Source organism: Silene latifolia, chromosome 9 (genome assembly GCF_048544455.1).
Source record: "Silene latifolia isolate original U9 population chromosome 9, ASM4854445v1, whole genome shotgun sequence".
In the NCBI taxonomy this organism is placed as follows: domain Eukaryota; kingdom Viridiplantae; phylum Streptophyta; class Magnoliopsida; order Caryophyllales; family Caryophyllaceae; genus Silene; species Silene latifolia.
This window is the reverse complement of record NC_133534.1, coordinates 103,160,762-103,172,278: the sequence shown is the minus strand read 5'-3', so window position 1 is coordinate 103,172,278 and position 11,517 is coordinate 103,160,762. Positions and strand designations below refer to the sequence as shown.

General features: G+C 35.3%; 1 long non-coding RNA gene across 2 annotated transcripts; it reads left to right on the top strand.

The window, feature by feature from the left end:
* The first annotated feature begins 10,077 nt into the window (after positions 1 to 10,077).
* On the top strand, positions 10,078 to 10,952 carry LOC141598226 (uncharacterized). 2 transcript variants are annotated; one of them, XR_012523348.1, is made up of 4 exons: positions 10,078 to 10,164; positions 10,377 to 10,465; positions 10,685 to 10,761; positions 10,867 to 10,952. It is a non-coding gene; the product is annotated as an uncharacterized LOC141598226 (long non-coding RNA). The 2 variants fall into 2 exon arrangements; XR_012523349.1 differs by having other exon boundaries at positions 10,087 to 10,171.
* The last annotated feature ends 565 nt before the right edge of the window (positions 10,953 to 11,517 follow it).

Below are 11,517 nucleotides of genomic sequence, written 5' to 3'. Positions count from 1 at the left end.
AGCTGGAAGACGCTCGTCTTGGCCTAGAGACGCTCGGATGGTGGTGAAGGGAGACGCCCGGATCGTGCCTGATCCGCTCGGATTACTTGGCAGACAACTTCTCTTCTTTTCTTCCTTCATAATCCGTGAGGATCATTTCGGATGCATGGATCCTTTCATCATTGCCCATTTCACTTTATTATCTACATAGGCCTTCTAGTGATGTCTTCTCTTTGATGATTGGTCATTAGATGCAATCAATTTAGCTACATTTCGCCATGTAAATGCAAGGTTAACACTCATTTCCTACCAAGGGGACAAAACCTCAAAGAATATGCAAAATGGCAAATTAAAGATAGTAAATGACCCAATTATGCACTATAAAGCATAGGAACGAGGTTAATTCGGGGACTAAATGTGCTCAAATATGAGTCACATTAGGTTCATAATTAAGGGAATCATGGTGAGATCATACAAACAAGTTTTATAGATGCAAGCAAGTTATTGTTGTAGTGGAATCGAGTTAGTTTATATCTTATAATTCCTAGGAAGATTTGGGTCTCGGAGCCGAGTCGGTCAAGACTTTCCAACACCTACAAGTCGACTTAATTTCTCCCTATTCAACAATATGCATGGTCGAATAAGCCTTAAGTTAGTTTATGTCTTACAAGTCTTGTTGAATGGATAAGAGATTTATGCTAGGTTGTCAATCAAGCATTTCATCAAGCATAACATGTGCATAAGGTGAAACTACAACAAGCAAGCAATCATATGAACTTATTGAGTAAATATCTACCCCATGATTAATTCCCCTAATCCCCCATTAACCCTAGTTAGGAGACTACTCACTCATGATCATGGAAAACATGCTAATAAGGGTGTCAATAATATTAACAAAGCTAAACATGATGGATAAGTAAAACAATAGACAATAATTAAGTAAAGGATAAAAGTACATATACCAACTTAGGATGATCCAAATAATAAGCAAAGAATAATAAAATAAAACATGATGAATGATGAAGAGTTGTGATCCCATCGTTTAGTACCAAAAATAAATACCTAAGTACTACTAACAGAAGTCAGCGGTAAGTAGGGTCGATCTCCACAGGGTGGCGGTCACTATCTACTTGTTAATTCTAGTTTGTCTATTGTCACAATTGGGGGTCTTAAAATGATTTCTAACTAATAGTGATTAAGGCAAGAGAAGTAAGGCAAAGAGCAATAAAAGCAAGAAAATCTAAGATGTGATTAGATAAAGAGAGAAATGTCAGGATTTCGGTTCACCACGACAATTTACTAACTCAGTCATAAATAGCCTAGACAGTCTACTGTGAGAAGGGCAAGGGAAAGGTCCTTTCGGTCCGCTATCCACCCTAAACTACTACTAACTTAACTTTCGCCCTCATTAGGTAGTCTACTGTTCATATCAGGTCTGTTCTCCCCAATCTTTCGATCCAGGGGCGAATTTAACCAGATTAAAGTTATTTAGAAGCGTGCACTCAACTAAACAGATTACAGTTATATTGCTATGGTGACAGATTCTCACAAATAAATCGTCCAGCCTATTTACAACATCATTACTTTACTACCATGGCTCCCCTAATCCTAACATAAGAGAATTTAGCTATGAATAGACATGACAAAAACAAAAGATGAAGAAATAAATAACATTGCAAATTAAAGAGAGTAAAGAGAGAATTACTTATTAAGATCTGGAAAAGAGAGCAACAGTATCAGGTTACAAAAGGGAGAAAAAGAGAAAAAGAGAAGAGATTAAAGGAGAGGAAGAAGAGAGTTTAAACCTAATGACGTCTTTCCTATTTATAGGAAAGACAATTATTAACCTAAATGATATTAAAACCTTGCGGCAGATAGAAAAGTACTCGATCGAGTGGTTTAAAACACCTCTATCGAGTAAATTATAGCAAAACCTCTTGATCGAACACTATCAAAAAGTGGCTATTCGATCGAGGACTTAAACTACTCGATCGAACACTATAGTACTCGATCGAGTGGTTTCAGCATAATTCCTACTTCGCAAGACTCGAACTTCAAACGGCCACCATTTCTTCGTTACTTGGGCAAATAGCGCGTTTCCAGTGGCGTTGGAAAGTTAAGAGGACAAGATTTCTCGCCAATTATAATAACCTGAAAATAAGTTGTAGAACTCGAGATATGGCTCTTCCATGTAGACACTAGTAATTTGAAGTTCTTCCCTTGCTTGCCTAGCTATCTTACTTCTTTGCGCATCTCAAAATAGTAGTCTCCAAGCTCCGACTCAACTCATCTCCTTAATACATGTATAGGGACATGTATTAAGCTTGATTATGCTCCTTTCCGATTCATACCTGCAAATAATACAATACAAACCAAAGTGGACTATTCGGGGGACATTTGTAGCTAAACACTACTAAATATGCATTAAGTTGCGTGCAAAAATGGTACAATAAGTCTATATAAAATGCACTCATCAAGTTGTAAATTCTCCAATAAACCCAAATAGTCTTCAAATTACCCAACTAAATCTAAGAACACTTGAATGATTAAGGAAAATTAAAATATGATTAAGATTGAATTGTGTAATACAACTTGAATAACGCTAATAAAACTAGGTAAGAACTTGGTAATGACCTCCTAATACAATGAAGTATTTATACTAAGTATAGCTATTAGGGTAACTAAGGGCTTAAATAACGATTAAGTCCTTAAGATGAAGATTAGCGCCTTGCAAGTCCCTCAAGGAGATGCTCGACCTGCCCTTGTTGGACGCCTATGCTGTAAAGGAATATGCCCGTCCTGCTTGTGGGACACTCGGGCTGAGTCTTGGGAAGCCCGTCTTGATCATCAGGATGCTCGAGCTGAGCTTGGGACGCCCGCCTCATAGGCGAGTTTGGCTTCTTCTATAATTGGCTGCCTCAAGATCCGTGGGGATCGTTGAGGAGCCTTGGGGGTCCTTATCATTGCCCAAGGTTAGCATTCGTCTCCTACCAAGGAGACAAAATCTTAAAGAATATGCAAAGTAGGAAGCTAGATAGGAAACGACCCTAATGCTTGCAAGAAAGCAAAAGAACGAGACTAGTTCCGGGACTAAATGTGTGTAAATATGTGTCACATTAAATATCCCTAAACCGAACCTTTACTCGTCCCAAGTAAAGAGGTCTAAACTATGACCTTTATTAATACTACTAGCCGATGTGAGACAATTAGCGGGTCTCACTCCGCCTCTTTAACTCACAACAAGACACCTATGAGGTAAGATGCCTTCTTGCAAAGCAAGGTCGGGCTTGTCAAAATGGCGATGCATCCTGACATTTAAACACACTAGAACAACTAAGGGATGCATCTACAAAAAGAATAGCCACTTTCCTCATCTAAGTGGCGGAAATCACCCACAAGGGAAGACATTCAAGGGCACACACTCCACCAAAGATATTAGTTCTCCTAGTTACCAAGTCCAAGTAGATACATGTTATATTCATTAATCTCAAAAGTTTACATATTGAATATGTGATAAATTAATTTAGTCATAAAATTAATTCTAGATCTTATGCATGCAAAACAAAATACAAGAGTGAAGAAAAATCGGTTTCTTACATATGTATTTTCGGCTATTAGGACACTAGTAAGGTCTCCTACCTTACTTAGTTCTTGAGCTTTCCTAATGGATGAACAAGATTCAAATATAGAATCTCTCCTCAAGGATTGTACCAAGTAAATCCTTCTTAATACAAATATTAATTTAGTTACTAGAAATTAAAATTTGTTCCCTTAAAATTACTAATATTATGTATATACTCCTTCTAGTATTATTGAATAATATTAGAGAATTATGTGAGTTTTTAAGATTTTTGTTCAACAACAAAATTAGAGAGATAAGTCAATATTCAAGTGAATGAATTATGGGAATGAATTAGTGTAAAATAAGAAGAGAAAACTCTTCTCTTTCTCTAGGGTGGCCGGATGGTTCACAAGGGAAGAGTGCCCAATATCTTTTCTAGTTGCTCTTCACAAGAGACTAGGCATGAAGGTCTATATGTTGTAGGTAATGATTATGTTGCCACTTAATAAAAATATTCAAAACACAACTAACTCCTAATCCCTCCATAATTACGGCACACCCATATTATTATGGGTCCATTTTCAGTTTGTCAATTTGTTAATTTGTATTGTGTGACAAATTGGACATGTTACTAGACATGTCATTTAAATAATGCATTTTAACACATTAAAAATCATTATATAAATAAAAATAAATCACATACAAAATTAACTAGTAATTCACAATTACTAATACTTAAAAATGGATTATATAATTATAAATCACAACTACTTGTATTTATAATAAACAATTCATTCTTACTTCAATTATTTCATAAACAATAAATAAACCTTAAGCAATAAAACAATTTAATTACTTAGAACGAATCTTATTTAATCGAATTACAATAAGATACGTATAATTACTCACAAAATCATTTGTTCAATTTTAAGAAATTAATTAACTTGTATCAGCATATAATTAATTAATTAGTCAATTAAGAATATTTTCCTAGAGGTATGACCTTAAGGGATCAACTGATCACCACCGTCACACGATAGTAATGTCAAACTCTAGTCAGCCAATCATTACCGATTAATGTGGATCAGTTGACAATAAAATGTTATATTCCCTTATGTATTCTTAATATGAGATTTAAACATGTGATCGCATTATTGTCGAGGACAAACACTCCAACAATCTCCCACTTGTGCACGACAAGTGTGCGTCATCAATTCTCTTATCCTATTACTATCTCTCATTCAATACAAGGTGTCTTGCAGGCCGTACTTACATTTGATCATATCGTGAGTGGTTTCCTCGATCTGAAGAACAACTGTCTGACCGGAGTTATCTACCATAGATACCTTCCGAGCGTGGCCACGCATTTCCAGTTCATTACTCCTTGAGTGGCCTTGAGATATAAGATAACCCTGATGGGGATGGACAATTCCTATTGCACTCTTCCCTTCGATCAACCACAGCTCATGATGACCCAAAACATGCCCATTAGACCCCAATTACGAAGGTCGCTGAACATAAATCAAAGTCACTCTGAAACTGTGCCATCTTAGGCGAGCAGTCATTAGTCAAAGAATTGACTCATAAGAATACCATAGTAGCTCTCACCACGACCAGGCTATAAAAAATTGCCAGAACTCTATAAGCGGTCATAAGTCCGACAGAGTCTCCCTCACAGTCTGCCTATGTGATTGACTAGTCATCTCTCATGACTTTATGGCACTTGAACTTGCCATTAATCGCATCACACTCTAGTTGCTTCGAGATGTCACCTCATGTAAGTAACTAGGGACGAACACTATGTTGATCCAGTTCACTTTAATGGGGTTCAATATTGTCTCAACAATCCCGTTTGGATTTAACAAAGTACAAGATGAGTTAATAATAACTCCAACAATAAATGTGATTATCACACACGAGTGGTCAATACTATATTGCTACTCCATGTCTTATAATCATATCAAGTGTCCAAGTGTTCAAACTTTTCCGAATTGAGATTTCCTTCAACTTCATGTTATCCCTCATAGCATGAATTTTTACTAAGTACATGTCTAGACTTCATACTAGACATAGGTTCTTACGCTTAAAATAAGCTATTAGTGTTATCACATAACTTGTGGTGTGGGTTTCGGTAGACAACACTACTTATAGTTTTAACGTCCACCACTTAATCACAACGCACTTAGGTTCATTTCATAGAAACTTGCAATGGATGACAATAGAATATTCTTTTCTAGTCGTGTACTGCTTATCTCAATAATCTGCCTGGGATTTTCACAAATCCAAATGAGTTTGGAAACTCAAGTTTGTGTAACTTCTTAACACACAACTTATTTCTCTTTCAAACTATAGAACAGATCATTAGTTCCCTACAGAATTCATGAGGGTTCCTTAAGGTTTACCAACAACTCTCATATGGGTAGACTTGTTATCGACTTATCATGCTCCAAGCATTTAATTCATCTAGGTCATATGCATAATAGTATACATGATTGTACTAATTGGCGGAAACATTAGTAATCATATTCATGTATACAATAGTTCTTAGGTTCAAGTGAATAATCATAGCTCTATGATAATTCAAATTTCATCAATATGAACAACCTACTTAACAGATTGTATTAAGTGTTAGAAATCTAGATCTCATTACTTAACATATTCATAAATGTTATAATTTTAATTTAGTCATAAAATTAAAGAGTGATCTTATGCATGCAAACAATAAAATAATTGAAGAAGAAATCATCATCTCACATTGATATTTCGGTTTATGGGCACAAGTGAGTTCTCCTACTCACTTGTTCTTGAGCTCTCCAAATGGAAGAACAATGATTCAAGTATAGAATCTCTCCCAAAAGCATATACCCAAGGAAAACTCATAATAACCAATATTATTTAGATCTAGTAATAATATTTGTTTTACTATAAAATTGACACAAAATAAATGTATTTTTCTCTTGAATATTTCGGTCAAGAGGGAGTATTTTGTGTGGTTTATTTCTCTAGAAATCTCATAAGATGTAGAGAGTATATATTTTCTTACTCTAGAAAATTATTATCTTTAATGAAATGAATGAGTGGGAAAAAGAAACTCTTCTCTTTTCTTTTCTTTTGGCCGAAAAATTGGCTTGGGTAGGTTGCCCAATATTTTTCATTTTTGCTCTTCACAAGAGACTAGGCATGCAAGCCTACAACCTAGGGTTATGATTGTGTCTCCATTTAAAAATAAACAACACAATATAAACTATATACTCCCACCCTTATTTTCGGTTTTATGCATAAAAAGGAGAATCCATTTTATTTTGTCATTTGTCAAAATTATCAAATGTAACATGTTACATGACATGTCACAATGTAATGTATTTTTAACATATTAAAAATCAACATACTCATAAAATATGTCATTTACAAAATCGACTAGTAATTTGTAATTACTTGTACCAAAAGTGTTCCCGAATTATAAACTACAACATTCTGTATTTATAATAATTTATTCATTCCGTTTCAATTGTTTCTGTAAACAATAATTTCATCTAAGTAATAAAACAATTCGATTACTTAGACCGTGTCTCATTTAATCATATTACAATAAGATACGTAAATTATACTCACAAAATAATCCGTCAATTTTAAGCAATTTAATTAACTCGTATCGGTATACGATTAATTAAATAATCAATTAAGAATATTTTCCTATAGGTATGACCTAAGGGGATCAACTGATCACCACCGTCGCACGACAGTAATGTCAAACTCTAGTCAGCCAATCATTACCGATATGTGTGGACCAGTTGACAGTAAAATATTACATCCCACATGTATTCTTAAAATGAGATTTAAACATGTGATCATCATGATCAACAGTTGTGATCGCATTATTGTCGGAGGACACATATTCCAACAATCTCCCACTTGTCCTCCACAAGTGTGCGTCACCAATTCTCTTGTCCTATTACTATCTCCCACTCAATGCAAGGTGTCTTTCAGGTCGTACTTGCAAGTGATCATATCGAGAGTGGTTTCCTCGATCTGGAGAATAACTGATTGACCGGAATTATCCACCATGGATACCTTCCGAGCGTGGCCACGCATTTCCAGTTCATTACTCCTCGAGTGGCCCTGAGATATTGTTATAACCTTGACAAGGGGGTGGACAATTCCTATCGCACTTATTCCCTTCGATTAGCCACAGTCATCATAACCCAAAATATGCCCATTTGACCCCATTTACGAAGGTCGTAGTAACACAAATCAAAGTTAATCTGAAACTGTGCCATCTTAGGCGAACAGTCTTTAGTCAAAAGAATCGACTCATTAGAAAACTATAGTAGCTCTCGCCACGACCAGGCTATCACTACTACAAAACTCGCTATGGACATCAGTCGATGGACATCGAATTATCTGGAAAACCGATGTACATAACATGCACATCGGTTGTTTGGAAAAACCTGATGTGCATATAATTATATGTACATCGGCTGCGTTAAAAAACGCATGTCCATTATTTCTGATTTTAAAGGACATGTGATATTTAATAAAACCCATGTCTATATAAAAGTCATGGACATGGAACATTACATTTAACCGATGTGCATCTAAAGTAAAAATTATAGGCGGCAAAAATTATAGGCTGCTTATATTCTAAAACACATACATACCCCACCCCACCCCCGATAACTCATATATTATTTCTTAAAAATACACCCACAACTCCTCATTTCTCTCTCGAACAACACTACAACGCCCATTTTTGCCGCCACCTGCAACACGACTCCGCCACTTCCAAACGACGTCGCCAGCTACATTACCGACCACGCAAAGTCTTCGCCGGCACAACAGTAAGTCGCCACCAAAACCACCGCTATACTAAAGTTCTGGACAATCAATCAGAAGGTATTTTTCTGGGTAATCAATTCCTTCATATATTTATTTAATTTTTGCTTAATTTGCTTTAGGGTAAGGTTTTTCTGGGCAATTAATTGTTTTTGTGGGCAATCAATTGTGTTTGTTTCTGAGCAATCAATTTATTTAGGGTTAGGTTTAATTGGCTTGGCATATGCAATCGACTTGTTGTTAATTATGGACTAGATTATAGTTGTGTTAAGTATTGACATATGCATCCACTTTTAACAATGAAATGAAACACAAGTATTTGCATAGTTCATTCATTCTCTAACTTCTACACTTTCTGCTGGGATTTTGTTGTTGATTAGGGGTATTTGGATCCGATTGACACGATACTATCTTTGTGTAGAACCGTCTTGCACAAAACCACGTGAGTGAGGAGTGAAATTAATGTTCTTTCGATCTAGTATGAAGTAGGATAAATTGGTTAATGTATAGCAAAATTGTTGCAGGGTTATGCTCCAAATTTGTGTAGTTAGTGGGATAGTTAGGGTGCAATTAACATGTTTTATTACTTGGAAGGTTGACATTTAGTTATTTTAATGGTTATATAAAAGTCTTAGTTATATGGAAATTCATCAAGCCTTTCTCCCTATTCGTGTTAGTTATGCGTGTAGTTCAGTCAAGACGTTATTTAGGTTTGTGTCGATGATAGAAATGTAATTTACTGGAGCACCACTGTTTGTTACTTTAGCAGTTTCAAAGGCATTTTTCTGTTGTTTGAGAAGCTATCTTGTATAAAAATAGTTTCAAAGGCATTTTTGTTCTATATTTCGTAGTTGGCTTGTCTTGTGGCTTGTACTGACAAGTATAATTTTGTTAAGCGTTAAGCTTGTTGATCTTTGAGAACCGATAGTTTGTTGATACATTTGTTGGAATATGTTCCAAAATTTACTGCCTAGTGCCAATATTCTCAGAATATACATTTTGTTGGATTATGTTCCAACTTGTTGATCTTTGAGAACTGATTGCTGGACTATTTGCTTGTGAAACATGGATCAAATTAACAGTAAACTCCAAAAATTAGTTTTATGTTCTCATATGAATCATTAGCAGTAGTTATTACATTATTTGTTAGTGATGGACTGAAACTGGATGTATTATATGAAACGCTCTACACTCCTGAGTTTAGGATTTTAGTGAAGAGATATTTGTGAAATGTGATGCTGAGAATACAATCAAAAAAGGAGAGACACGTATATTATGCCCTTTATATTGATTGTGATTTGTGAAAATTTAAAATGTCAAAAGTTACATTGATTACCTAGCCTTAATGCGGCCTGAGACAAAGGTATTTGAACTGTTTGAATTTGTACTCCCATTGATTTATTTGGTACCATATTATACACACAGGAATTGAGGGTTGTTAATAGGCTGCTGCAATATACTTTCTGAATTTTTGTTTTCCTGCAGCTAATAATCCAGTTCAGAGCATTTTCTTTGTCCATAACTTTCAATATCTTGAATAACGCAGGCACTATAGTTACACAGGAAGTGAAGTACTGAATTTTGTATGTTGTATTGATGATTTGGTGTTTGCCATTAATTAATTCATTTGTAAATTTGGTGATTGAATGAAGTTGTTACATATTATCTGTCCTGCTCATAAATCTTAATTCAAGTTGGTTAATTGTGTTAGTAAACCATTTACTCATTTGCAGAACTCCCACGCAAAAGACGAGATAGAAGGCGAAGAAGAAATGTCAGAGTCGTATCTTGTAAGTTGTATGTTCATTGCTTTTTCCCAAGTTCTTATACTCCTTACTATTTATCTAGATCTCAGTGAGTACAGTGATCTACAACTAGGAATTAGCATAAAATTTCTGCGGATTAACTGTTATGTGCATTATGGACACTACTTTTCAAGAGGGTAACCTATGTCTTGTCTCCTGCAGTTGGTTTGAGGTTTGGCATCTTGAGTTGATTGCAGGTTTGTTTGTTCTAATATCCGTATCCAGATACACCTTACTAAACACCTGGCCAGATTTTGCCGAATCAAGTGAATCAACCAACATGCAGGTACTCCCAATTCTCTCTAGAGAAAAACGACTATTTTCCCCTACAACATTGTCTCGTTACACCTTAATGGCTCCTAAAAATGATTGTATATTACTATAGCTCGAGTAACAGATGGAATATATGAAGGTACTTCAGTTAAACACGACGTTGTTAATTTCTCTCCTTCTCACATGGCTGTTCTTCCAACATTCATTTTAATGATCTTCTAAAACTTTTCAGGAATCGCCATCGGAGGAGATGTCTTTCCTGGTTCAACTCTCTCAGATGACGTATTAAGGTTCAACATTATCCCATAGGTAACTAGGTTCCTACTCGCATAATCATTTTTCACTGTTCTATGGGTAGACTTGAAGCTGTTGAAGCTGCGGAAGGAGTTCTAATTACCTTCATAAGTTGGACAGGTTAAGGCAGTAAGGCTTATGGAAGGGCTATGATGATTTATTGCTAATGAAGATCTATTATGCAAAATTAGTAGTACTAATTGCCGCCGCCATTTGGCCGAGGAGCTATGTTTTATATCGAGTTATGTTACAACTTGGTTTCTTTTTTTGTTGATAGGTTAGTTGTCTTAATATATTTGTATCTTTTCGTAATTGACTTTAGATAATTGACTGATTGTATAAACATATTTGTTGATTATTGAATCATCTTTTGCATTTGTGATCATGTGTAGTAATAATGTATTGGGTAATAATATAGTAATATAGTAATATATATAAACATCGGATTTTTATAAAAACCCGATGTCTATATTTTACAATAGACATCAGACTATTTAGATATCTGATGCCTATGGCAAATAATGGACATCGGACTTCCAAAAAGGCTGATGTCTATATGTCATATGGACATCAGATATATAGAGAAATCCGTTGTGCAAATTTTAATGGACATCGGTTTAAAATCCGATGTGCATTACTCCATAATGGACATGACCAAACTCTACATCGGGCGTGTATCCGATGTCCATATACAAAAAAGTCCGATGTGCATAACAGGTTTTGTAGTAGTGTATATAAATTTGCCAAAACTCTATAAGCGGTCACTGCCCG